At 53.3% G+C, this 27,948-nt stretch overlaps 1 long non-coding RNA gene across 2 annotated transcripts in view; it reads left to right on the forward strand.

Annotated features, from left to right (window-relative positions):
* The window catches only part of LOC149750837 (uncharacterized), a 39,641-nt gene that overhangs the window by 9,556 nt on the left and 2,137 nt on the right, over positions 1–27,948 (forward strand). For both annotated transcript variants that reach the window (XR_016389146.1, XR_016389140.1), the window contains one exon: positions 48–27,762. This is a non-coding gene — a long non-coding RNA (uncharacterized LOC149750837). The remainder of the gene's footprint in view (positions 1–47; positions 27,763–27,948) is intronic.

Consider the following 27,948-nt stretch of genomic DNA (forward strand, 5'->3'; position numbering starts at 1 on the left):
TTAGCTTTACTGTTTTTTTTTTAATATTTATTTGTTTATTTCTTTAGGCTGCGCCAGGTCTTAATTGTGGCATGCACATGGGATCTAGTTCCCTGACCAGGGATCGAACCTGGGCCCCCCTGCATTGGGAGCATGGAGACTTACCCACTGGACCAACAGGGAAGTCCCTATTATTATTATTGCCAGAGGTCACACACTGAATCAGGATTAGAACCCCCTTTTCCCTTCCATCAGCTTGTGCTGCCTCTAGAGCCATCGGCCTCATTGAATCCTCCTGAATCTCAGGATCCTCAAAGCCTTCCTCACCCCATCTACTCCGTGGCGATGGCCACCCTGGGGCGAGGGTGGGCGGGGAATTGTCCTCTCCCCTGGACTGCTGGTGTGGGGAAAGGTAGACCTGACCTGCAGCTATCCAATGCACCTGGGCGTTCTCACCTGCTGACTGGCTCGTTCCTTCTCTAGGACTATTCTAGAAACCCCGGAAAGTCTGGGAACATGGACTCCACACAGACTCATCCCTGTGAGCCTCGGGACGGTCGTCTGTCCAATGGGGACAGCTCACACCTGGCCTCCTCCTGCCCACCCCCCCCCCCCGTGTGCCCAAATGGGATTACCCGTCTGGGCAGCGGCTGCTTCCCCCCCAAGGACCATTTTCTCCCAGTGCGAGCCTCATGAGTTTCACGGGGCCGAGAAGACCTTCGCCATAAGCTTTGCGTCTGTGGAGGAGACAGGTGCCTGCCGGGTCGCAAGCGCTGAGGCTGCGAGGAGGGTTTGCTTCGGAGGAAGCGATTTCAGTCCTGCAACAACCCTGAGGGCAGAAACGCTCGCATGGGGAGGCCCCGGGAACTCCTCTTTCCTTCATACCTGGGCGCGCGGGCCGCGGGGCAGTTCGTCTCCCAGGTCCAAACCTGGTCGGACTGGGTGGGATCTACGATGGTTGGGGAAGGGAGAATGGCTGGGGAGCCCCCTCCGCACAGCAGAGAGGGGTCTTCAGGGCCACTGCTGCACGTGCGTCCCCATCTACCCCGGGGGCGTCCCGCGCCACGCGCAGGGCAGCGTGGAAACGGGAGAAAAGGGAGGTGCGCACTTCGTGGGCTGTGCGGCGCCTCCCAGAGTCTGCGTTGGTGCCTCCGGGAAGCTTTAAGGCCGTTGCTGGGGGCTGCGCCCGGCCCCTCGGCTCAGCCGAGCCCTGCCTCACGCGGTCCCCGCCCGTAGCACCCGACTCTCGAGCGCCGCGCCTGGACGATGCCCGCCGCCCGCCTCTGCGCCCCGGGACGCGCGAGCCCAGACACCCAGCGGCCCGCAGCGCCGGAACTTGGAGGCGAGGTGAGTGGGGGTGGGGCGCCGGGCCGGCGGGCGGTGGCCCCAGCGGGGTGCCACTTTCTGGCCCTATAAGTCCTTTCCCGTCTCCTGGAATCGGGGCTGCGTAGGGCTTCCGAGCTCTCCAGGCTGGCAATGTCGCGGACACGGCAGATCCAGACCCAGGGCACCTCCCTCGCCCGCGCCCGGGACGCGGGTTTCTCTTTCCCTCTTCCCGGGGAGAGGCCCGCGGGCTGGGCATCGCGGCGGGCGGCCGCGTGGTTTCTGTTTGCTTTCTTACAGGCCCACTTCGGCCCGCCCGGGCTTCGGTCCCGCCGCGGAGGGGCGAGGAGCTCCCGGATGGGTCGCGATGGCCGTGGAGTCCGGTCGTCGGCTCCGGGAGCGCGCCCCGGGATCCCGCCCCTGAATCCCGCGGCGGGCGGAGGCGAGGGGCGCTGCGCTGTCCGCGCTGTCACCAGGGCAGCACCAGCCCAGCCAGGCGGCTGCGGTGGAGGGCCCGGGACCCGGTGCCCGGGGGGACCCGCTCCACGGCCGAGCGCGCCCGGCCCCCAGCAGCGCTCCCCGCCGCCGCGCCCCGGGCCTCTGTCAAAGCTTACACCACCCCCCCTGCCCCGACGTGACCCGGGCGCCTGCGGCGCTCCCGCCCTGCCCCGCTGGGCTGGCGCCGCCCCCAACCGCCCCTCCTTGCCCTACCTGGGCCCTTTTCCTTTTCAGTTGGAGTAGCTGCAGGCGCCCGGCCTGTCTGGAGCGAGTCGACTCCACGGACCTGGGGCAGGAGAGACGCGTCTCTCGCCCCTGGGCCGTGCGGTGCGCGCAGGAGGGAGGACCAAGAAGCGGGCTCTGCCTGGGCTTGCCTGGGCTTGTTCAGAGCCGGGCTGCTTCCCTCAGTGGCCGCGCAGATCCGGGGCGATTTCGAGATTTTGCGGGAGCCTTGGAGCCAAGCCCCGGGGAGGAGGAGGCTGGAAGCCCGCGCGACCTGCTCGCCCCGTCCAAGGCTGAGCCCAGGTAAACGCTTGAGTTCTCTGTCAGTGAGAAAGTTGGTAAAGGAGGCAGGAGCTAAACTAAGTGCTTTAACAATAATAATAATGGGAAGGCTGTTGAATTGTGTGGCCTCCGAGTCGAAAGAAGAATGTCCAAGAAACAACAAAATGCTCTTCGATTTCATAATCTTTGGAGAGAAAGGATTCCTTTTTCGGGTTTTGCATGGCTGGTTATTTCTTTCTTCCTCACTCTCCATCGTGGGTGCAGGAGGGCTCCCTGGTCTGGGGGTGGAAATGGGAACTCTGGTCTTCCTGCCGCTGCTCAGCCACGTGCTATCGGAGCAAATACCTTGACCTCCTGCAAGTGGGGGCATTGAAACTGCCCCCAAGGTGGTCGTGAAAAGTCTCAGATGTGAAGAGTGCTTTGGTCGCGAAAGTAGTGTTATATAAGAAGTCGAGTCCGCCAACTCGCGTTTCAAAGAGAGGAACAGGAGAAAGGGGTTTCAGACTTGCAGTCCCGCCGACCGTCTTCCACCCTCCCCCCATTCCCTCTCCTGCCCACCCCGGCCTTCTACCCACCCTCCAGTGGTGGGAACAGCGTCCAGCCTGGGAGCGGCAGGTCAGGACGAAGACTTCGAGGGAGGGCGCTTCTGGTAATCCACCCTCCCGGCAGGGAGCAGCAGGCGGCAACGCATGGACGCCCCCTCTCCCAGCTTAAGTGAATGAGGCTGGTAGCGCCGATGGGCACCTGCTCCAGTGCCTTCACTGTTTCCGTGCCTGGTGGGGCACAGGGAGCAAAGGGACAGCATGGCTGGGCAGAAAGACCCAGGGCCCGTGCCCTCCTGTTACATCCGTGCTGGTCTCCTGCAGCAGGAAGTGGCTGGGCGTCCTGGATAAGTGCCTGTGGAGCTCTGTAGCCAGGAATCTTGTCGGGAAGGCAAAGTTGTGCCCTGTAAGTTATGTGGCCCAGTTCTGCCTCTGCCCCCAGGCCCAAGAGAGCTTTGGGACAAATGGCCGCTCCCCTGAGCCTCTGTGTAGCCATGGCTGGGGTGGGTGGGCTGAGCAGGAGGCGGGGTGGGGGGGCGGGGCTCCTGTACTCCCTGACATTTCCCTTGAGGGTCTTTCCAGGAGCAGAGGGCTGATGGGGCAGCATCAGCTGGTACCCTGGGGCCCACTGGCGTCAGCTGCCCTGTGGGTTAGTGGCCTGTTTCCTGAGCTTCCCAAACCCTAGGACTGGCCAGGACCGTCCTGCTCTGCCTGCCAATCCAGCTTTCTACCCCGCCTCAAGAATCCCCCGGTTAACAGGCTGGGCAGTCCCAAGGACTACACTTTTACACCCACCCCGGGCCCCTGGCACACAAATCAATGATGCTAAACCTAGACCGGCCTCCGGGTCCTTTTTGTCACAGCACGTCAGGCAGCACCTCCCACTGATAGTGCAACCTGATTGTCTTCCCAGCCCTGAGCTTGCCCTTGTAACTGGCCGCTGGGCTAGGAGGTATAGGAAGATGAAAAGATGTACAAGAGGCTGCCTCTGGTTAGAGGCTGCTCAGCCTCGGGTTAGAGGAGGTCAGACGTACGCAACAAGAAAATGGCTAGGCAGCACCCATTCATGCATTCACTCAGCAAATACTTATTGAATCCTTGCTGTGTGCCTGCATCACTTAGCATTGAGAATACAGCGGTGAACTAGGCAGGCAAATCCTTGCTTTTGTGGAGCAGCTGATCTTCTGATGGAGAAAAGGGGTGATACATGAACAAAATAAATATTTCAAATAATGTTAGGTCGTGATAAATGCTGTGAAGGGATTGGAGGATGAAGAGTGCTGGGGGAGGTGTTAAGTCACTGAGGTGAGGGGAGGGCTTTTCAGGGTCAGCAGGTGCAAAGGTGCATTTGAGAAATTTGCAAGGAAGCCAGTGAGGCTGGAGGTGCCTGGTAACAGGTTAAGTCAGGCAGGGGCTTTGTATGCCTTGAGGACTTAGAATGAAATCCAAAGGGTGACGTTCAGCAGCCTTTGGAGGGTTTTGAGCTGCAAACATCATGATCTTATGTTTTAAAACAATCACTCTGGCTGCTGTGTAAAGAAAATACACAAGAGTGGCAGCCGGGAGACCTGCTGGAGGCTGTTCCTTGGCCTGGCTAGAAACCACAGTGGCTGGGCTAGGGCTGTGTCCTGGAGGGGATAGAGGCAGTAGGTTTTGAAGGCAGAGCCAAAGGAGTCTGCTGCTGGATGGACATGGGGGGATGGGCAGAAAAAGAAAGAGGAGACGACGATGACTCTGAAGTCTGTGGCTCGCACAGATGGGTGAATCATTTATCGAGGTGGGGAAAACTGGGAGGCACAGGCTGCAGGGTTTATGGGGGATCTGGAGTTCTGATCTGGCTACAGTAGGTCACCTGTTAGCCATCGGAGTGTTGGAGAGAGGTCAGGGCAGGGGGTCTCAGTGACTAAGATGGTACCGATGCCGTGAGACTGGGTGAGATTGCTGAGGGAGGGCGGGGGCGGGGGGGGGAGGTTTGCGGCAGAACAGAAGGTGGGAAGGAGCCACCTTGGGAAATGAGGAGAGAATGGACAAGGGAAGTGACAGAACAGTGCATACGGCACGCGCTTAATAAATATTTGTTGGGTGGATGGGTGGACATGTGAAATGTCATAGGACTGCTGTGCAGTGCTGAGTATCTATAGGCCCAGTGGGGAATGTAATGGGTTAGTAAATGGGCTGGGATTTCAGGGACTCAACAGGGCTGGGGAGAGGTCATGGTAGTTTGTGGAAGAAGAAAGGATTTGATCTGAGCCTGGGAGAGCAGCCAGGATTCTGAGACAGTTGGAGAAAAGGGAAAGGTAAATTGAAGGGAATGGCATTAGCAAAATTAGGGATGCGTGAGGCATATTTAAGAGTTTGATACAGGTAGTGGAGTTAGACTGGGTGGAGGGTTCTTACAAAGCGGGAGTTGGTAGAGTGGAATGGCTGAGGTTCCCTCCCCCACAGGGGTGGCTGGAGGACAGACAGCCCATCCCCGGGCCCCGTCTTCATTCCCAGGCCTACACCCTGTCAAATATTGGGTGAACAGGCCCGCTTCTGCTGCCCAGCCTAGGCAGAGCGCCTGACATCTTCTGGTCTCTGTTTGCTAGGGAGAGTGTGGGGGATATGATCTTCATTTTGTTTTGTTTTGTTTTGTTTTGATATCGGTCTTAGCAATATTTTTTTTGGTTTTGTTTTCACTGAAGTACAGGTGATTTACAATGTTGTGTTAGTTGCAGGTGTACAGCAAAGTGATTCAGTTATACATACATATATATGTATTTTTTCAGATTCTTTTCCCTTATAGTTTATTATAGAATTTATTTTTTTATTTTTTTGCGGTACGCGGGCCTCTCACTGTTGTAGCCTCTCCCATCGCGGAGCACAGGCTCCGGACGCGCAGGCTCAGCGGGCATGGCTCACGGGCCCAGCCGCTCCGCGGCATGTGGGATCCTCCCGGACCGGGGCACGAACCCGCGTCCCCTGCATCGGCAGGCGGACTCTCAACCACTGCGCCACCAGGGAAGCCCTATTATAGAATATTAAGTATAGTTCCCTGTGTTATGCAGTAGGTCCTTGTTGGTTATCTGTTTTGATCTTGATTTTTGATTGTTGAAAAGTGAGGAAGACCTTGGAACTCACCTCCCTAGGGAGTGATGTGGGTGCAGGCTCCCCCCAAAACTCTCCATCCAGCAGTTCCTGCTGAGTTTGCCCCGGTGGCCATTGCTGAAGGGATTGCCTGTGTCTCGTGTTTGTACCCCACCTTGAGAAAGAGAGTCCTGGCTCCAGCACCCAGAGAATCGGCATCATTTTGTTTTAATCTGTCTGACAACAAGGGCTGTTGTGTGTGTGTTAGTCAGGTGGGGGGGCTGGCAGGGGCTACTTTAAATCCCAATTTCAATGAAAGAGTCCTTAGGAATGAAAGCATTTGGTGGCCAACCTTGGGCGTCCCCTCCCATTCTGGGTCTGGCTGTAGATGCCATGCAGACGCTGCCGGATGCTGGGGTCCATTAACAGGTATGGGTCTTTTCTCTCCATTCAAAGGCATCTCAGTTCCCCAACGTCCATGAAGCGCATGGCTTCGAGTCAAGGACTTGCCTTCCAGGCCCATCTCTGTCACTGGCTGCTTGAATCTGGAAATATGACTTAACCTTCCTGGATTTTAGTATCTCATCTGTAAAATTGGGCTTATGTTAGGACCTACTCCGTAGAGTCACAGTGTAAAATAAGTTAGATAACGTACACCAGCCATGCAGCAGGGCGTTGTGGTGGCTATTAGGTATCATCAGTGGTAACGAGCTTTGCTTTCACAGGTATTTAATACTTTCACTAAATCAGAAGAACCTTCCTTTACACTGATAATGTTGTGAGGTTTGGGAATTTTTTGTGTGTGTTGGATTTTTGCATTGCAAATATCCCTTTCTTCCCCTTCCTAAAGATTGATGCTTTCGGGCTTCCCTGGTGGCGCAGTGGTTGAGAGTCCGCCTGCCGATGCAGGGGATACGGGTTCGTGCCCCGGTCCGGGAGGATCCCACATGCCGCGGAGCGGCTGGGCCCGTGAGCCGTGGCCGCTGAGCCTGCGCGTCCGGAGCCTGTGCTCCACAACGGGAGAGGCCGCAGCAGTGAGAGGCCCGCGAACCGCAAAAAAAAAAAGATTGATGCTTTCATTTTTGTTGTTAACTAGTGTTGCAGAGGTTGAAGTGGAGCAAAATGCCTTGGGTGGATGCAAAAAGAATACACTCTGCTCCCATATCCCTGGCTGTGGGCAGGTGGTAACCGACCCCGGGCAGCTCTCATGCATGGCGCCCGTGGTTGACCAGTCTAGTCCTGAGGCCCCACCCTGACCTCCATGGTACCAAGTGACCTCTTACTGCACTGTCATCTGACAGTGACCTCTTACTGCACTGTCAGTCATCTGACGCTTGTCTTGTCCCTTCCTGAGAAGGGTGCTGACTCACTGCTCCCAGCCTCCCCACCTCACTTAGCATCGGGCTGGGCAGCTCCTGCCTGATTCTCATCGCCTCCTCTGAACGGGCCCATCCTCCTCCTGGCAGATCAGCCATCACGGCTCCCTATGAGGAAAGTGGGTGGAGGAAAGGGAGGTTCCATCCAGAGGAGAAAGAGCCGGCCTGACAGTAGTGGGGGAGGCGTGTCCATACTGGGGGAGGGGTGTTAGGTGACTTGAGCTGAATTGATTACTAAACTTGGCGTTAAACTTATTCTGAAGCTGTCACATCATCTCACAACAAAATTAATTAAGCTAGACTTGAAAGTGGGTGACTACTGCCGTTATAACCCCCTTTGACTATGAAACTCACCACCAGTGATGGGGTGAAGCAAGTTTAAATTCCTGGACCATGTCCTCGGCCACTGATGGATACAGCTCCTCCTCCAGGATCGCCACAAGGTAGCTGGTGGTTCTCAGAATTATCTACCCAAAACCCAAAGCAAATTCAAATCCCTCGCCTCCAACCTGGAGCTACAGAGAAACAGTTCTGGATAATCTGCTGAGAAACAGCTGCTTGGGGGCCTGTGTTGAATTTACTTACCCTGGGTACCACCCAGCCATCTCCCTGCCCTGAAAGCCCACCTCCCTGACGGGGCAGAGCCAGGGGAGGGATGTTGGCTGGGATGTAGAGAGACCCTGCGGGGGTGAGCAGGCAGCTGCGGTGGCCTTTTAGCAGGAGAGAAGGGAGGACGGGCCCAGAGTAATATTTCAGACCAAGCCTGCACCGTGGGGCCCGATAGCTTTCCACCTCGGCACCCACTGAGGACTGTCCCATCCCCTCAAAAGCCGTTTAACCCCAACGTACTTCAAAACTTCCCTTCCCTGCGAGCCACTCCTAAGCCACATCATTCTACACCGAATTTTTTAAAATAAATTTATTTATTTTATTTTCTTATTTATTTTTGGCTGCGTCGGGTCTTCGTTGCTGCACGCGGGCTTTCTCTAGTTGCGGTGAGCGGGGACTACTCTTCGTTGCGGTGCGTGGTCTCTTGTTGCGGAGCACGGGCTCTAGGCGCGCAGGCTTCAGTAGTTGTGGCACGTGAGCTCAGCAGTTGTGGCTCACGGGCTCCAGAGCGCAGGCTCAGTAGTTGTGGTGCACGAGCTTAGTTGCTCCGCGGCATGTGGGATCTCCCCGGACCAGGGCCCAAACCCGTGTCCCCTGCATTAGCAGGCGATTCTTAACCACTGTGCCACCAGGGAAGCCCTGAATTTTTTTTTTTAAAAGCAAACCCTTCCCAGCCTCTCATTCCCTCCTCTTCACCAGAGAATCACACCTTCTCTAGAACGCTTCCAGAAATGCAAGCTTGAGTGTGTACACATAGTGCTAATTATGTTCAGTTATGTGAATTGTTTCCATTTAAGTCTAATTACCGTACTGGAGGCTAACAGTTATCCTTAAATACGTGTCAGATTAACTTTGTTAGAAGTCGTGTTAAAGGCAGTGGAGAAATAGGAAGAACATTGTTTGGTAGTGCGATGGTCCTTGTTTTACCCCTCATTTCCTCTGTGCTATTGGGTAAGAATTTAACATCTCTCAATCCATCTTCTTGGAATAAAAAATTCCCGTCCTGCCTGCCTCACAGAGGATCGCATCATTCACAAGTATTCTGTGATCCACCCCGTGTTCAAGGCTCTGTGCAACAGTGGGCAGGACAGACCATCGCTGCCCAGACGGACTTTACCGTCCAGTCAGGACAACAGAAGGTGAATAAGTAATGCATAAATAGCAAACATTTATTGAGTGCTTACTGTGTGCCGCACGCTGTGCTAAGCACTTTTCAAATATTCCCTTATTTAATCCTCGTAACAAGGCTGTGAGGAAGCTACTATTGTACCCATTTTACATATGGGGAAACTGAGGCTTAGGGGGTTTACATTGCTGGGCACAAGTGTGGTTATGGCTGAGGCCGGGCTTGAATGCAGGTAACATGGCTCAGAGTCTGCAGTCGTGGTCATTCTGCTGCTTCACGCACGATGTGCGGGAGACTGCAGGGCCACCTAGAACCCGGATGGTGTGAAGGCACTTTGAGATCCGCGATCCTGCCACCTTAGCCCTCTTCTCTTGTTCAGAAGTAAGTCCCGGGTCCCATCCACACCCAAGGGGAGGGGATGGCACAAGGGCCTGAGCACTAGGTGGCCACAGTCACGGGGCCTGAAGGGTCTGTCCACCACCATTTCTAACTCTATTGTGGACCTTTTGTTCCTCGTAGTTTCTTGTCCTGCCAGCAATTTACAATTTTTAAAAAAGTTGAGACACTGGCGGCATTTCTTACAATTTTTCCTGATCCCCCTGGATTTTGAGGACTGCCCTCGTTAATATCGTCATGGCTGTTTCCATGGTTAAATGGTCCCAGGAATTTTATGAAAGAGAAACAGAGCCACGGGAGCTTGAGGCAGAGTCAGCAGAGAGAGAGGCCAAGCCCAGTGAGGAATTCAGACATTTAATCAAAACTTTAAATTCACCCATCTCTTATTGTTCCTTTATCCATTCATTTATGTGTTCCCGCGGCTGGCACGCTTGGTGAGCCCCTTCTGGGCTGTGGTCCCAGCTCTGCGCCAGTCCCCTCACTGCATCCAGGGCAGAGTTCACAAGAGGAGAGGGTGGGACACCCTCTGCCTAGGACTGTGGGCTGGGGGACAGGCGGACAAAGGGAACAGTATGCTTCTTAAAGCAGAATAAACACAGTTTTACCTTCTCCTGCTGAGCCAGACCATCACTGAAGATGCATGGCTGTGCTGTGTAGTGTGGAACGACGGCCTCAGGGCACCGGGCTGTTGTACACATTAGTAAGTGTGTTCTATAGCATTCGCATTTCTTCTCTGGCTCTGCAACCCTCACCTGTCTCTCCTCGGTTTCGTCAGTGAATCCGATTGCAGCAAACCTGTTCCTCCCTTCTGAGTGGCTGCTTCTAAATTACTGCGGGGCTAGAAACCCCCATCCCTACAGCAGGTTAGCACTGTGTGTAAGGTACGAGTTACTAAGTGGATCTCAAGGGCAATTGTGCCCCACCCCAATATCAGAATAAGGGAGTGGGTGTCATTTGAAAACAAAGCTTTGATTCGTTGCATTTAATGTTAGTCACATCGTTTACTTGATTTTGACTTTCATCTAACTGTAAAGTTGGGGTGACTAGGTTTATCCAAGGAGAGTACTGATTAACAGAAAGTGAGAATATTAACAGAGCACAGTATTGGGGGTAACAGTACATTCTGAGGAAGGGCAGGAGTTTCAGGCTGCTCAGAGGTCTCTTCTCACTCCTCCCCCACAAGCCCCTGTCCCCTCCCTCTTCCTGTTGCAGTGAGTTCCCTGATGACCTCAGGGGTATTTGAGGGTGTTGTGGAGGCTGTAACAAATGACCACAAACTGGGTGGCTTAAAACAACAGAAATGTACTCTCTCAGTGTCGCAGAGGCGTTTCCAGATGCCTGAGGTCGGCTCCGAGCACAGGCGCTCAGCTAAGTGGACTCCCCCCAGCTGGGTCATCGCACCTGCACACTGACACCGTTGTCCCTTTGGGCTGCAGCATTCCTGGTTCCAGGTACCCAACGAACAAACTTCTGAAGAGTCCAAATCACTGTTACCTTAGAAATTAGGTGTGCTCAAGAGAGTCTAACATGTAGACATAATTCCTTACATTTACAGTTTCTGAAATACTTTCCCATCTGCTGTCTCAACCAGTGTTGTGCATCCTCTTGTACAGACGATACACCTGCAGCTCAGCCTCATCATTAGCGAGCAGAGGATGTGAACCAGGGCTTCCTGACTCTGACGGCAGCCCGGGGCGTTGATGGGTGATGCTTGGGGTGGGCATGGGAGCCCATGGCCAGGGCATGTACCGTGCCTCCCCCAGGAGAGGAGGGCTGACCGAGACTTGAGGGACGAGTAAGGGTTGTTTGTTGAAGCTGGAAAGTGGGTGCTCAAGACAGAGAGGCCGGCCCCGCAAGGTGCAGAGGCAGGAGAGCCGGCATCCGAGTGAGCCGAAGGTCCTAGGCTGTGATCTCGGGGAAATCTCCGTTCCGCTGCCACCCCCGCCCAGTCTCCTTCAGTGAGCTGGTTTGTGGCTCAAATTTACAAATTAGAGCTTCATTCTTCTGGCTTAAGCCAGAAGTCAAATTCACTCTACAGTCAGGTGCAAAATCCCTTGAACCGGCGAGGCTGTTGCTCAGCCAGCCAGTTTGCAGGTTGTGGTGTCCGGTTCTTCTGAGGACAGGTTTTGCTCAGTGGATCAGCGGTCAGGCAGGGTTTGAGGACGCTGAATACTTGTGGGCGTAGGTGGAAAGTGAGCCATCAGTATGTAGGGACAGGAGCAGAGCGGATGACACTTGGGGTCCACAAACATCCCTCCTTTATAATTCCTGTCAGGCCAGCCTTGAGCTGTCTGATCACATGGGGACATTGGGTCCTCCTGCCCTGCCCTGCCTCATAAACTAGACTGGATGCTCGAGCCTCCCTATGTGGGGCAGTGGGTAGGTTCCCCCATTAATTTACTGCTCAATGCAGTGAGTTCGTGTCTGCTTGGCTTCTATATCTCTTCCATTCTCCCACCCCTGCATTCCAGACCCCCAGTTAACTTCCAGAGTCCAGTTCCCAGACTGGGGCTTTAGGGAGCTGCTCCCTTCTTGCGGGAACCAGAGGGGCAGCATCTCCGTAGCATCCAAGGGGCAGCTTTTCCATTTAGCCCACTGGGAATACTGGTTTTGTTTGCCTTTGTACCTGCATATTCTTTTTTTTTAGTTTTTTTAAATTATTGTTTTATTGAGGTATAGCTGATTTATTATATTAGTTTCTGGTGGACAATGTGGTGATTCAAAATTTTTACACATTATACTCCATCTAAAGTTACTTTAAAATATTGGCTATATTCCCTGTGCTGTACAATATATCTTTGTAGCTTTTTTTTTTTACATAGTACCTTGTACCTTTATTCCCCTCCCCCTATCTTGCCCCTTCCCCCTTCTCTCTCCCCACTGGTAACCACTAGTTTGTTCTCTAAATCTGTGAGTCTGCTTCTTTTTTGTTATATTCATTTGTTTTATTTTTTAGATTCCACATATAAGTGATAACTTATGGTATTTGTCTTTCTCAGTCTGACTTATTTCACTTAGCATAATACCTTCCAGGTCCATCCATGTTGTCGCAAATGGCAAAAATTTCATTCTTTTTTATGGCTGAGTAGTATTCCATTGTGTATAGATATACACCATGTTTTCTTTATCCATTCACCTGTTGATGGACACTTAGGCTGCTTCCATATCTTGGCAATCGTAAACAATGCTGCTGTGAGCACTGAGGTGCATGTATCTTTTTGAATTAGAGTTTTGGGGGTTTTTTGCGGGGGAGGGAGGATATATACCCAGGAGTGGAATTGCTTGATCTATGGTAGTTCTATTTTTATTTTATTTTTTCAAGGAAACTCCATACTGTGTTCCATAGTGGCTGCACCAGTTTACATTCCCACCAACAGTGTAGTGTGCAAGAGTTCCTTTTTCTCCACATCCTTGCCAACATTTATTTGTGGTCTTTTTGATCATAGCCATTCCGACAGGTGTGAGGGGAGATCTCATTGTGGTTCCGATCTGCATTTCCCTGATGATTAGCGATGTTGAGCATCTTTTCGTGTACCTGTTGGCCATCTGTATGTCTTCTTTGGAAAAATGTCTATTCATGTCTTCTGCCCATTTTTTAATCGGGCTTTTTGGTTTTCGGGGGGGTTGTTGTTGTTGTTTTGACATTGAGTTGTATGAGCTGTTTATATAGTTTGGATATTAATCCTTTATTGGTCATATCAGTTGCAAATATTTTCTCCCATTCAGTCGGTTGTCTTTTCATTTTGTCAATGGTTTGCTGTGCAAAAGTTTTCAAGTTTAATTAGGTCCCATTTGTTTATTTCTGCTTTTGTTTCCTTTGTCTTAGGAGACAGATCCAAAAAAATATTGCTTTGATTTATGGTCAGAGACTGTTCTGCCTGTGTTTTCTTCTCTGTACCTGTATATCCTTAAGCTAAAGACACACACACACACACACACACACACACACACACACAAGCTTTAGACCATTTTTTTGAATATTCTTTTATCAACGTATCCATTTTTCTTTACAACATTTTGCAATGTGTACTCTACTGTTAAAATGTGGTGTTGTTATGGCCAAACATTGCATTTCTAATCTTCCTTTGATGTTAGTGGTGAAGTAGACGCCCAGAAGAATGTGAGCATGTGAGTTGTCCTACTGGGTCACCCCTGTCCCCCCAGCTCCAGCCCTGTCTCTGGGTGTCTGGGTCCCCCCATGCAGGACAGGGGAACCTGGGAAGGCAAATGGTCTTGGGGACACCTGTGTGTGAGTTATTCAACCAGGCTGTGGGTAACAGAGTCAGCAGAGGGGAGCCCAGAACTCCAGGGGTGGAGAGAAGTGAGTGGTTGAGCCATGGTGACAATGCTGGGTCCCAGGCCAGAAGCTGATTGTACGTGGAAAACCAGATCTCGGGTTCCGCGGGTCCGAAGTGAGGTACACGAAGGTCAGCTTGGCAGTTCAAGGAGGCTGGGCCTTGTTCCAATCGTGAGCAGACTGGGTGGTGAGAAGGTGCTGAGCCTAAAGGTGTGGTGGAGGGGTGAGGGGGAGACACGTTTTAGCCGTACATGACTTTCCTCCACCATCATGGTGACAGCCAGCTGCTCAGGGAGTGTTGGCAGGAGATGTAGCGGTGTCGGGCCGGCAGCCTCCCTCCCGCCCGGGCTGCTGGCCCGGCCTGGACTCTTCTTGTTTCCTGAGGTTAGCGGGAACGTTAGGCTAGGTTGTCTCATCCCTTTCTCTTTGGCCTTTGCAGAGTGTCCTTGGGGCAGCTTTCTGGGGTCTGGTACCCGGGATCACCAGCCCGATCAAGGTAGCAGTGCAGAGACTCCCGAGCAGGTAAAGTGTGCTCCCAGGAAAGGAGGCGTGGACGCGAGATATTCTGCCCTCATTCTTCAGCTTTGTGAATGTTCTTTTCAAATTATAAAATTAGTAGCAGTGCTCATAAAAAGTCACACAGTTCAGAGGTAGATGAAGTTAATGGGTGGGGCCCCTTCCGACCTGCCTCTCCCCTTAGTCCCAACTCCGAAAAGGCGGCCACTGTCAGCCTGGGCGTGGGTCCTTCCCATCCGCCCAGCTCTTGGGGTGGTTTCTGTTGACTGTTGGCTGAGCCTAATGGCAGAAAAACCTCTGGGAGTGTGATGGGCTCTGTATCCTTCCAGAGCCCCCGTCCCTGCGGGACTCACATCCAGACCCTCTATTGCAGAGTCTGCAGTTAAGAGCCAGGGTGACCCCCAGATGCTGTGCCATCGGCCCAGCTCCGGTCCCTGGTGGCTCACCCGGCAGGAGTGACTCTGCGAATCCTGTTCCTCGGATGCCCCCCACACTCAGGGGAGGCAGGGGATGGAGTCTGGCTGGACTCAGCTCGGGGGTCTCAGTCAGCTCCCAGCTTCCCTCAGTGCCCTGCCTTCATGTGATGTGAAGGTGGGCACATGCTCTCCCTACCCCATCCCCCTGTGCACTTGGACGTGTGGCTCCGGCGTGTCCCACTGGCCTGGCAGGTCAGGAACGCAGAAAGACGGCTTTAATGGGCAAGGCTCTTATTTATTGGGGCGAGACAAAGTAAGTGAAAGGTCGTTGACGTCCGGGAAGCACCTGCCACAGGTGAGGTCGTCTGCTGTGATGGTGAGGACTCTCCATGGCTTTACTGGGAGGTCTCCGCAGCTGAACAGTGGCGGGGGGCGGGGGGTGTCAGTTCTGAGGATTGGGATCCTTGGCTGGGGGCAGCTGGCAGCTCGCCCAAGCTGGGGTCTGTTCCTAGAGGCCCCTGCAAAGATACTGACCTGTGATTGCCTGGCTCGGCAGGTAGCAGGTGGCCCTCTGGGCTGAGGGATATGGCCAGTGATTAAAGGTGACCATTTGTCCAGGACTTTTAAAGAAGAGAGGAAAATCTCTTTCGTGGTATTAGAGGCGTTTCCCAATCGCAGTACTGTTGCCATTTGGGGCGGGTCATTCTCTGCTGTGGGTCGGTGCTGTGCACGGTGAGATGTTATCAGCACGCCTGTACCCACTAGTTGCCAGGAGCATCCCCGCCTCCACTCGTGACCACCGATAAGGTCTCCAGACATTGCCAGATCTCCCCCCGGGGGGCAAAATCGCCCCCACTGAGAGGCACCGGCCTCGAAGATTCAGAACGGGCTTTCAGTGGCCACTGCCTTGGCATTGTAAGCTGCTTCTCGCCTGGGCGCAGTTTTCTTTGTTCCTTTTCCAAGAAGCTGACCTCATCGAGCTCATTTGTTTGTTTCGTTGACTCATCCAGCTCTAACCACAAGCAGCCTTCCTACTTTGGGGGATCCCAAGTGACTTATCATGGGACTTTGTACGTAAATGTAAAAGATTCCTGTCTACCAGATTGGAGGCAGAGCGTTCAAGGGCAAGCAGGGCTCCTGCTGACAACTTTATTGTGAGCACCCTTGCAGTTCAGTTTTCTGAAATCGCCAAGCATTTCTCTCCCATTAGTTTAGGTCTTAGCCCAGTGGCTAGCGATGATGTGAGGGTCAGGGCGGTCTGAAGCTGGCCAGTGCTTGGGGGATTTTCTTGAGGCCTCTGACCCAGGACTGGCGGGAGAAGAAGGCAGAGGACTGGCTGTTGGAGAGGGAGGATGGGGAGGCAGTCAGGTCCCCGGGGGACCCACCCAGAGTCACGCCTCACTGCTGTGCGTCAGGACCCTTGAGCGACGCCTGGCCTGTTTGTGGCCTCTCTTGGGGCCCCAGAGAAAGCTGCTGGCTTTGAGACGGGGCTTCACAAAGCACAGCGTAGACTGTAACCCTGGGGTCGGAGGCCACGCCTTCTCCTACCCACGTTTGGTAATTGAGGCTGTAACCCAGAAGAAGGAGGCTGGGTTCTGTCTGAATTCCGCCACTGGTCCTCTCTTGGGCTCCTTTTCCTGCCTCAATTTTTATAAATTTTTATAAAGCGAAAGTGCAGAGGTCGGACAGCTTTGTGGTGGGTTATATCCAGGGCTCAGCAAGGTCAAGGAGTTAAGCTCTGTCCCTCACCGACTCCTTAGGGAAATGGGTTCCGGTTTCCTAGTGGGGGCTTTAGATCTTAGAACCTGCCTTGCACTCGAAAACTCTAGTTATCGGAAGATCTCAGTGTGCCCAGAGGCTCGACTTAATTGGCTGCCTCAGAAGCACGCGATCCCCACTGCCCACACCCCACCCCCCGGCCCCCCTCCCTCGCGGCACCGCCTGTGCCCTCACACTCGGCCAGTGCCGAGAGTTCCATGCTCGCCGTCAACTTACGCTGGACGGGCCAGAGAACAGTGCAAGGGAACAGCAGGGAACAAACAGAAGCTAGATCTGGCCGCCAAGTGCACTTCATCCTGGATTGGCAGGACGGTGATAACCAGCGATGCTGCTGGACCAGATGCCACCAGCCCCACCGGCCATGCCCATCAGCCCCAGGTTAACACAGCAAGTCAGGACCTCCTCTCACAAACCAGACAGTTCCTACTCCAGGTGCCCAGAGATCTTTACTGAAGGGTTGGAGCCATGAGGCATGGGTGGGCCTGTGGGTGCTCAGAGTGGAGTTTCCGGGGCGCCCGGAACTTGCCTTTTGTTCTGTGGGGCTGTTCTCCCTGCCTTCACCTGTGCCGGTGCTGGCAGAGCTCTGAGTCTTCCGGATTCCAGCGTCCGCAGTAGCCAGTCTGTCGACTGCTGGCGCAAAGCTGCTTTCCCAAAATAGCCACCCAGAGGGAAAGAGCAGCCCTGGAATTTGACCTTGACCGTCACCGTGAAGGCCCTGCCCAGGCTCATTGGTCCCACCTGCTTTCACCTTTGACCATCACTGAGACACTGGGTGGACGTGGGCCTGGGTTTTTCCCTCTTCCCCTCCCTCCTTCCTCTTCCCTTTTGTTCTTTTCTCTACCAGCTTTAGATTTAGAATCCAGATGACTCAGGAGAGATGTTCCAGTGCCTGATTGGCTGGGGGGGCAGGTCACAGGGTGGGAGCAGGGTGGGGGAGACCCGTGTGCCGGCACTTCTCTGAAGGTGAACGCACACCTATGGCGGGCCCGGGCACTGGCAGTGAGCCCAGGCCTGGAGGTGTGGCGGAGAGCCTGGCAGGTCGGACAGGTGGAGCCAGCCCTGCGGCTGTAGGGCCACAGCTGAGGGTCTCATCCCGGGTCCTCCCCCAGCCCACAAACCAGGTAACCCACCGTCTTATCTTTTCTGCTGGTTCAGTTTGCTGTCAACTTCAGGCAACACTTACGACTTGAGAAAAAGGCCTTTGGGATTTTCAGGGGAAATCGTGAGCGTGTTTGGAGAGGATTTGCTCTGTCTGTGTGGGAAACTTGACCTTGACGTTAGAAAAACAGGTCTAATTGTCCGGTCCTTGGTTCTGAAAAGCAAATTTCATATGGAGCCTGGATGCTGAATGGCAAATCAGGAAGGCAAGGTCCAGAAACGATGAGATTTTTTTGTAACTGCAAATGGAGAGCCCGCGGAAGACTTTGTTGTGGTTAGGTGGGCTGTTTTCCTGTTCCATAAGGAGGATTCGGGCTGGGGGCTGCCTTGCCCTCAATCCCTACTCAGAGAAGCACGGGGAGTGCTGGGCTTCTCCCAAAACTCAAAATTTATATTACAGCCCTTGGGCTGGGTTTTATTTTGAAATTGTTTGAAGTTTCAAATCACCTCTCCTGTTCAGAAGACTAGAGTTGTGAAAGCCGGTCTCCAGCACTCTCACCCAGATTTTATTTAGCCAGGGAGCTGTTCCCTTGGTCTTTGGGGGGATTTCTGGCCTGAGGGCAGGAAGGGAAAGAGCACAGGTCTGAAGAACAAACCCAGGACTACCCACCGCAAACAGGGACCGGTTTTGTCCTGTTTGGCATCATTAAATCGTAGGTACGGCTTCCTCTCTTCCTCTCTTCCCCTCCCCTGTCTGCCAGCATCCCGGAACATCACCCGGGTGCTCAGAGTAGATGCTGTGATGGTCTCAAATTGCCCTTTGCACTTTACAGGGAGAGGACAGGAAAGCTGTTTCTGCTGTTGAAACTTTTGTGACAGAGACTTTTTTGTTAAGTGGTTTGCTTTTTAAAAATTTTTATTCCAAGGTAATTTGTGGTGCCTGAATTGCTTAGATTATGCAATATATTGATTAGGATTCTTTCCTCTGCAAGTAGGAGAAAACTCTACTCAAAATGACAGATAATCAGAACATTAAAATTTTTATAAATCATAAGTGCAGAGGTCGGGCAGCTTTGTGATGGGTTATATCCAGGGCTTAGCAAGGTCAGGGAGTTAGGTTCTGTCCCTGTTTCTGCTCTGCCGTCCTCCACATACCGACTTGTCTCCCACCAGCTCCCCTCCCACCTGGCTCTTCCTGGGGTCTCTCATTATAAGTGAGGAAGCACTTCCCAAGGCCCTCCCCCGCTGACTTGCCCACACATCTCATTGGCCAGAATTATGCCTCGTGTCCAGCCCCAGCCAATTAGTGGCAAGGGAGGGGGTTATTGTGATGGAATTTGTGAGGCCCATCAGGGAGAGGAGGGTGGGTTACCTGAACCAAATCAGGGTCTGTGAGCAGAAGAGAGGGTGTGGATTTGGGGCACTATCTGCTATCTGGAAATTTACATTTATTCAGATTTGTAACTGACTTGGGGGCAGTACAACAACTCTTGCTCCTAAAATACGTGTATTTTTTTTATATTCGATCCTTAATGCAAGGGCAGTTTCAGATCATTGTGGGGTCCACTCTTAGCCTTTCACCTCCCAGGAGGCCCTCTTCCTTAAGCATCTGGGCTGGTGGTTTTTAAGAGTTTGAGTTCTCCTTCTCGATGAACCTGCTGCTCGAGGCTCCGTCCCTAAGAACCGGAATAGGAAACAGTAGGAGTTCTAACTATTCAGAGGTGTGTTAGGTGAACACGTCTCCAGCTCTGCAAAGGGCAGCAGCAACAGGGTTCTGGCTGGCAGCTCCCCAGAGCCATCTGCCATTTTCCCACAACACTGTGGGGTCTGCCAGGGATGGGCCTGCACCAGCATCACCTCCCAGGAACTTGCTGGAGTTTTCTCTTTTCTCCAGGGCAGGCACAGGTAGCTCCCAAACCTCAGGGAAAATGGAGGTGGTGGCTGCAACGCTGGGAAAGCTGGTTCCGATGGACACGGACCTGACAGTAATTTTTGAGGTCTTTTTTTTTTTTTTTTTTTTTTCCCCAACCCTGAGACCCCACTCTTAAGGCAGGTTTGTCTCTGCCCCCACTTTGACCTGGACAGAAATCACCTGAAGATCTGGAAGGTTTTCAGACCTGCCATCACCTTCCTGCCACGGGGTCAGGTTTTCTGGATGAAATCAATGCAAGGACAGGAAAATTTCTTCCAGCTTTTGACATCACTGTGAAACGCAAGAGGACATTAGGGCTGGTATTAAACATCACGGATTCCTTTCAAAGCCTTTGCAGAGGTGTGTGTGATGCAAAACTGTGAGTCCTTCTGAGTACCGTGCTTCTTCCACCGGGACAGGCACTCCCAAAGCACTTGTTCTTGTGGTTCAGAACTGCTCACGGTTGTGATCTTGCGTGTCGTGATTTCCTGCCTGTCTCTCTCTCTCCATGGATCCCCCAAGGCCCAGGACATCCTCCTCATGGAGTCCTCAGCACCTGGTACATCACAGGCTCACAAGCCCGTATGTGATGGGTGGGTGCATGAAGGGGACATTCGTGCTTTCCGAAAGACGCGCTGTGGAATTAGGAAGGCTTCCTGAGTGAATTTCCACATCTCCGTGGACGGACAGGGGGTCCTGCTTTCCCAGGAATCGTAACATCCAAGAGCCTTGTTACCAGAATCCACTTTTTCTTTAATGCTTAGAACTTAAGTGCTAGGAACTTAAAACGCCCCCGGTAAAGATGACTTCTGGTTTTCTTGTCTGCCTCCTGGTTCCCTGGCCCAGCAGCAGTGGCTTTGCAGCAAGATGTGTTAGGCTTGGGGCTCAAAAGGGCCCCTGTAAGAAGAGAAGTGAAGTCTGTTTAACATCACAGCTCTGAACTGAACTCCGGGACTTTTAAACATCTTGTGTTAATGCAGCAGAAGCTCGCCTGGTAACTGGACCAAAGGCCTTTCAGTAGAAAGGAAAGTACATTGAAAAAGTATGTTCACTTGGGTCGTGACTTTCCAGGAAAGTCTGATTTGGTGAAAGACTGCTGACTTGGTGTGTTTTGTATTTCACGGAACACAGGAAATTGGGGACATTGACTGAGTATTCACGCTAGCCTCCTCTCTCTGACTGAAAAGATTGTTCCTGAGGTCCCGGCCTCCCCTCTCTGGCTGGAAGATTGTCCTTTCCATCTGAGGGCCCTGGCTGATCAGCCCTTGGTGCCTGGGCTGGGGGGTGGGGGGAGGCAGCCTCCCTAGGCAGACCCCTTCATCCAGGTAACTGCCTAGATTCAGAAAATGGGGCTCTGCATGGAAATCAGGGGCAGGGTCTGCTTAGCCGTAGAAGGTCCATCTGGTTTGGCTTGAATGCCTCCAGCTCCCCATCATGCTTTTCTGAGCCATGGTGTTTTTTTGTTGTTGTTATTTTGTTCTGTTTTGGTTTTTTGTTTGCTTTTTGTCCACTCCACAAAGCCTGCAGGATCTTTGTTCCCCGACCAGGGATTGAACCCGGGTCCGGGCAGTGAAAGCACCGAGTCCTAACCGCTGGACCGCCAGGGAAGTCCCTGAGCCGTCTTTCCTTTCAAGACTGTTTCTGAGCCTGAGGGTGGGCTGGACCAGGACGTGGCAGGTCCCTCGTCTCCATCTTGCCACACTCTGTGACGCTGGCTCCAGACCGCTCGCTGCTGGGCTCAGGACGTGCCCCGCCCCAGGGAAACTCACTGGCCCTTCCACCTGAGCAGCAGTGCCACGTGCAGGTCTGCAGCCGGAGAGCTCACACCAGCCAGGCATGCCACAGCCCCTTTGCTTCCACGTAGCTGTCTTTACCTTGGGAAGCCTGCCTCTGTTTCCAGTTTCCAGGGTCCTCCACCTGGGCCGGCCTAGGCTGGGAGTCCAGGGTGGGGGGAGCCTTTACTTGGACTCCTCTTGTCCCTGTATTTACCGAAGGACACGGTCACTGCAGAAAGTGCCTTTGGCCCCTTCCCAGACCTGCTGGATCGGAAGCTCCGCTGTGGGGCTGGGAATCTGCCCCTTTCCCAAGCTCCCAGGCGACTCTTTTTTTTTTTTTTTTTAATTTATTCATTTATTTATTTATGGCTGCGTTGGGTCTTCGTTGCTACGCGCGGGCTTCTCTTTAGTTGTGGCGAGCGTGGGGCTACTCTTCGTTGCGGTGCGCGGGCTTCTCATTGCGGTGGCTTCTCTTGCTGCGGAGCACGGGCTCCAGGCGCGCGGGCTTCATTACTTGTGGCTCGCGGGCTCTAGAGCGCAGGCTCAGTAGTTGTGGCGCACGGGCTTAGTTGCTCCGCGGCATGTGGGATCTTCCCGGACCAGGGCTCGAACCCGTGTCCCCTGCATTGGCAGGCAGATTCTTCACCACCGCGCCAGCAGGGAAGCCCCCAGGCGACTCTCATGCATAGGAAAGCTGAGAACCGGTGCTTTAACCCGATAAATGTCCTCTGCCTGAACTTACCTTTGGGGTAAAATTGGACAATATTGAGACACTTTTTCCACACTGAAAGATAACAATTAAGGTCTCGCCTGGCTTTTTATTTATTTTTTAATTAAAAAAAAATGGGGGGCTTCCCTGCCCCAAAATGCTGCGGAGCAACTAAGCCCGTGAGCCACAACTACTAAAGCCCGTGCGCCTAGAGCCCATGCTCTGCAACAAGAGAAGCCACCGCAATGAGAAGCCCACGCACTGCAAGGAAGAGTAGCTCCCGCTCGCTGCAACTAGAGAAAGCCCATGTATAGCAGTGAAGACCCAACACAGCCAAAAATAAATAAATAAATAAATTTATTTTTAAAAAGCTGCCCTGCGCGCCATGTGGGATCTTAGTTCCCCAGCCAGGGCTTGAACCCACAACCCCCCTGCAATGGAAGCGCAGAGTCTTAACCACTGGACTGCCAGGAAGGTCCTCCCTGGGTTGCTTTTTGGACATAGCATTATGCATTCACCTGTCTGGGGGCAGAGGACTGAGGTAAGAGGGTGCTCCCATCAGCCCCCACTGGACATTTCATAGCCAAGAAAGGACAAGCCTGCACCCTGCCCCTGCAGCGTGTGTGGGATGCCCTCCCAGGGGCTTTCTCCTCTCAGGCAGAGAGATGGCGCTGGCTCGGGAGCTGCCTTCACCTGCACGCCCTTGCCTGGAACGCAGGTTTCTGGGACCTCCTGTGCTGGGGTAGGGGTCACACTGAGAACACCCCCTACATGTCCCCCCACCTACACACGAGAGGAACTGTCCCATGGGTGGTCTGCATCCAAAGCTGTGAGTCATGAGATCTTTAGGCCGCCTCTCTGTGATGGTCAGTTCGAGGCATCCAGGTGGCCAGGCTGTAGGACCCGGGAACCCAACCAAACACTAATCTAGGTGCTGCTGTGAAGGTTGTCATCCACCATCAGTTGACTCTGAGTGAAGGTCATCCCAGAGAACTGGGTGGGCCTCATCCAATCAGTTGAAAGCCTTAAGAGCACAGCTGGGGCTCCCGAGAAAGAAGAAATTCCGTGTGTGGACAGCAGCGCCGGCTCCGGCCCAGGAGTCTCCAGCCTGTGGATTTCAGCCTGGCCTACCAGCCCCTGCCATCACATGAGCCCATTTCCTGACATAAATCTCTTAATCCATGCCTCTTCTTCCAGAACTCTGACGGATCCACTCTACCCAGTGCCCGGGATCGGGGAGCAGCCAGTGCCGCTTTATTCTGTTCCTTTTCATGTAGGCATGCGGATTTTATTTTATTTTATTTTTAATTAATTAATTTATTTATTTTGGCTGCATTGGGTCTCTGTTGCTGCGCGCGGGCTTTCTCTAGTTGCAGCGAGCGGGGGCTACTCTTTGTTGCGGTGCGCGGGCTTCTTATTGTGGTGGCTCCTCTTGCTGCGGAGCACGGGCTCTAGATGCGCGGGTTTCAGTACTTGTGGCTCGCGGGCTCTAGAGCGCAGGCTCAGTAGTTGTGGTGCATGAGCTTGGTTGCTCCGCGGCATGTGGGATCTTCCCGGACCAGGGCTCGAACCCGTGTCCCCTGCATTGGCAGGCAGATTCTTCACCACCGCGCCAGCAGGGAAGCCCCCAGGCGACTCTCATGCATAGGAAAGCTGAGAACCGGTGCTTTAACCCGATAAATGTCCTCTGCCTGAACTTACCTTTGGGGTAAAATTGGACAATATTGAGACACTTTTTCCACACTGAAAGATAACAATTAAGGTCTCGCCTGGCTTTTTATTTATTTTTTAATTAAAAAAAAATGGGGGGCTTCCCTGCCCCAAAATGCTGCGGAGCAACTAAGCCCGTGAGCCACAACTACTAAAGCCCGTGCGCCTAGAGCCCATGCTCTGCAACAAGAGAAGCCACCGCAATGAGAAGCCCACGCACTGCAAGGAAGAGTAGCTCCCGCTCGCTGCAACTAGAGAAAGCCCATGTATAGCAGTGAAGACCCAACACAGCCAAAAATAAATAAATAAATAAATTTATTTTTAAAAAGCTGCCCTGCGCGCCATGTGGGATCTTAGTTCCCCAGCCAGGGCTTGAACCCACAACCCCCCTGCAATGGAAGCGCAGAGTCTTAACCACTGGACTGCCAGGAAGGTCCTCCCTGGGTTGCTTTTTGGACATAGCATTATGCATTCACCTGTCTGGGGGCAGAGGACTGAGGTAAGAGGGTGCTCCCATCAGCCCCCACTGGACATTTCATAGCCAAGAAAGGACAAGCCTGCACCCTGCCCCTGCAGCGTGTGTGGGATGCCCTCCCAGGGGCTTTCTCCTCTCAGGCAGAGAGATGGCGCTGGCTCGGGAGCTGCCTTCACCTGCACGCCCTTGCCTGGAACGCAGGTTTCTGGGACCTCCTGTGCTGGGGTAGGGGTCACACTGAGAACACCCCCTACATGTCCCCCCACCTACACACGAGAGGAACTGTCCCATGGGTGGTCTGCATCCAAAGCTGTGAGTCATGAGATCTTTAGGCCGCCTCTCTGTGATGGTCAGTTCGAGGCATCCAGGTGGCCAGGCTGTAGGACCCGGGAACCCAACCAAACACTAATCTAGGTGCTGCTGTGAAGGTTGTCATCCACCATCAGTTGACTCTGAGTGAAGGTCATCCCAGAGAACTGGGTGGGCCTCATCCAATCAGTTGAAAGCCTTAAGAGCACAGCTGGGGCTCCCGAGAAAGAAGAAATTCCGTGTGTGGACAGCAGCGCCGGCTCCGGCCCAGGAGTCTCCAGCCTGTGGATTTCAGCCTGGCCTACCAGCCCCTGCCATCACATGAGCCCATTTCCTGACATAAATCTCTTAATCCATGCCTCTTCTTCCAGAACTCTGACGGATCCACTCTACCCAGTGCCCGGGATCGGGGAGCAGCCAGTGCCGCTTTATTCTGTTCCTTTTCATGTAGGCATGCGGATTTTATTTTATTTTATTTTTAATTAATTAATTTATTTATTTTGGCTGCATTGGGTCTCTGTTGCTGCGCGCGGGCTTTCTCTAGTTGCAGCGAGCGGGGGCTACTCTTTGTTGCGGTGCGCGGGCTTCTTATTGTGGTGGCTCCTCTTGCTGCGGAGCACGGGCTCTAGATGCGCGGGTTTCAGTACTTGTGGCTCGCGGGCTCTAGAGCGCAGGCTCAGTAGTTGTGGTGCATGAGCTTGGTTGCTCCGCGGCATGTGGGATCTTCCCGGACCGGGGCACAAACCCATGTCCCCTGCATTGGCGGGCGGGTTCTCAACCACTGCGCCACCAGGGAAGCCCAGACATGCGGATTTTAAACTACCGTCATTTTCAAACTTCTTCTCTTCCAGTGAAGTGCTGACTTGTTTTTTTTCTCCTGCACAGTGGGCCAAGGGCCTGCCCTGCTGGGATGTGTTGCCGGTCTCAGCTTTCTCCTCCAGTCTCTCTTTCCTCCCCACATTGCTTTATCCGCAGGTCTTAGGGAGAGGCAGGACAGGCCTGCACGCCGTCATCAGCGGGGCCAGCTGTGAGTGTTTCTTTGGCAGTGTCTTAGCTGGTTGTTGTGAGTACTAATGAAGGAAGCAATCAGCAAGTATACTGCCCTAGAAGTGCTGCACGTTGTTGCGCCCGAGAGGGAAGAAACAGGCAAGACACTCGAGCCACGTGAGACGCCGGGACCGGACGTCGGAGGCTCTGCCCCGCCGTGTCGGCTGGTAAGGGCTGCCGGGGAAGCAAGCTCTCCGGTCCCTGGAGCCTGCCTGCTCACGGGTGTTGAAGGAAAAAGGCACACAGCCTGGGCCATGGGTGGTTTCTGGCTGGGAGAAGCTTGCACATAGGAATGATAATCACCAGTGTTTATGAGCACTTTCTGTGTGTGAAGCCCTGTCCTAGGCATCCTAAATGTATTATCTCAGGAGTAAGAGTCTGTTGTTATCCCTGTCTTGCAGAGAAGAAACAGAAGTACAAAGAGCAGAAGTAACAAAGGATGGGAATTCCCTGGTGGTCCAGTGGTTAGGACTCTGCGCTTCCACTACAGGGAGCACAGGTTCGATCCCTGGTTGGGGAACTAAGATCCCACAAGGCGCACAGCGTGGCCAAATAATAATAATAATAATAGAGTTTTTTTTTTAAAAAAGTAACAAAGGATGCAGTTGATAGAAAGAGGGCCCAAGCAGTCTGGCTCCAGACTCTGTACTCTTTTTTTTTTTTTTTTTTTTTTTTTAATTTTTGGCTGCACCCTGCGGCATGTGGGACCTTAGTTCCCTGACCAGGGATCGAACCTGCACCCCCTACACTGGAAGGCAGAATCTTAACCACTGGACTGTCGGGGAAGTCCCCAGACTCTACTCTTAACCGCGGGCTCGTGTCCTTAGAGATGGGCCTAGGGTGGTGTCACTGTCCTTTGGACCCGCTTTGCCGAATGATTTGAACGTGAATACCCTCCACTCTCTCTCTGCATGAGGCAAATTTCAAATGCAGTCATACGCTTTGGAGAACGTTCCTGTGTGGGTATTAGGAGATGTGTCTGCCTTGGGGAGAGTTTTTCTTTTCAGCTGAAACCGGGCCCAGGAAGTTGATAAGGATGAGAAGCTGGTGGCGTTTTCTGCTCTGGTGGCCGATGAGAAAGGCTCCTCTAAGGGAGCTCAGCTGAGGCAACAGTTCAGCTCTCTGGGTCCCACCAGCTCCACCTACCGATGCCAGCGTTGGGTCCAGTGGGCTGTGAGGCCAGCTGGATTACCATGGCCACAGGAACTCGACCCAAGCCACCAGAAGATGGAGAACCAAGACACAGTGGTGACACTTCCAGGTCTTGGACCACGAGCCCGGGATAACCCATCAAGGGGCCCAGCACTTCCCCAGAGTCTGCTAAACCAGCCTTGGGTCCTCGCCTTTCTGCCCTTGGTGTCCGTGCTCGTTGACATTGAGCTGTGAGTTCCCCGGTTCTCTGTCCCACTGATTTTCTCCATTGTTCTCCAATCTGGTGCTTATAGGAATTCACCCATGTTCCCGAGGCGAAACCACGTGCCAGTGGCTGACGCCTCTGACCCCAATGACTAAGACAAAGCCTCCAAGGTCCAGGAAGCGATGGGTAACTTTCATGCAGACCAAGGACAGCGCTTGCTGTGACCCCCCCCAGCCTCTGCATGTCCCCTGCTGCTACCCTCCCAGCCACTGCCCAGGGCACCTCCCCTGCTCGTGCCCACCCACCTGGACCCCATCCCTTGGCACTGTCTTGCCTTTCTCCGTGCTTCCAAACGCTGGAGGAGAGAGGAGCCTATTTCCATTCTGACCACTTTATAAGAGCCAGAGGGCTCTTAGAGAGGTTTTCTGGGATTTGGAATTGACCCTTGGTCTTGACACACTCTGGCGGATAGGCCCCTCCTCCAGCCTAAGCCAGTCCTCTTTCTCTTACTGCTGGAGAGCAAAGCAAGCAGCCAAAGCGGATTCCTGTGGGGACTGTTCTGTTCCTCCTCTGCTCCAGGGGCTGGCTTCAGAGATGGTCCCTTTGTCATGCACATTGCACCGGCCACGCCCACGCCCATGTGGCCACAGCTCCCCCTCTGCTGCGCCACGCCCCACCCCCACCCAGCAGTGCGTGGGCTGCAGCGGGGCCACCGAATGCCTGGGATGCCGGCTGCAGTGACAGAGCGGGCCCGATCCCTCACGGGAGTTTTGACCGAGGCAGCATTTGGGATCGCTTATGAGCTGAAATCTTTACATTTTTCCCCAGTTTTAGGCTGAAGTAAAGAATGCCTGCCTTTTCCAACCACCAACCCTTGAACTTCTAAGACAAAGGGACCACACCCTTGGATTATGATCTAACTAGCCTATGAATTTGAGTTCAGGTAAAATTATTTGCAAAGTAACCTCTTTTCCTACCTAGCTAGAAACAAGAAAAATCATCCTTCTCTGACAGGCAGAGGTCACCTGTAGACATTCCTGGATAATCAGTCAGGAAACAGAAACAGCAGACAGTCTCTGCTTCCCTGCGGGTCTTGGATAAAACTGATGTCTTTGTGGCAATTGAATTC

This window comes from Delphinapterus leucas, chromosome 1 (genome assembly GCF_059928025.1).
Source record: "Delphinapterus leucas isolate spDelLeu-1000000601 "Yukka" chromosome 1, BTC_Dleu_Yukka2, whole genome shotgun sequence".
NCBI lineage: Eukaryota > Metazoa > Chordata > Mammalia > Artiodactyla > Monodontidae > Delphinapterus > Delphinapterus leucas.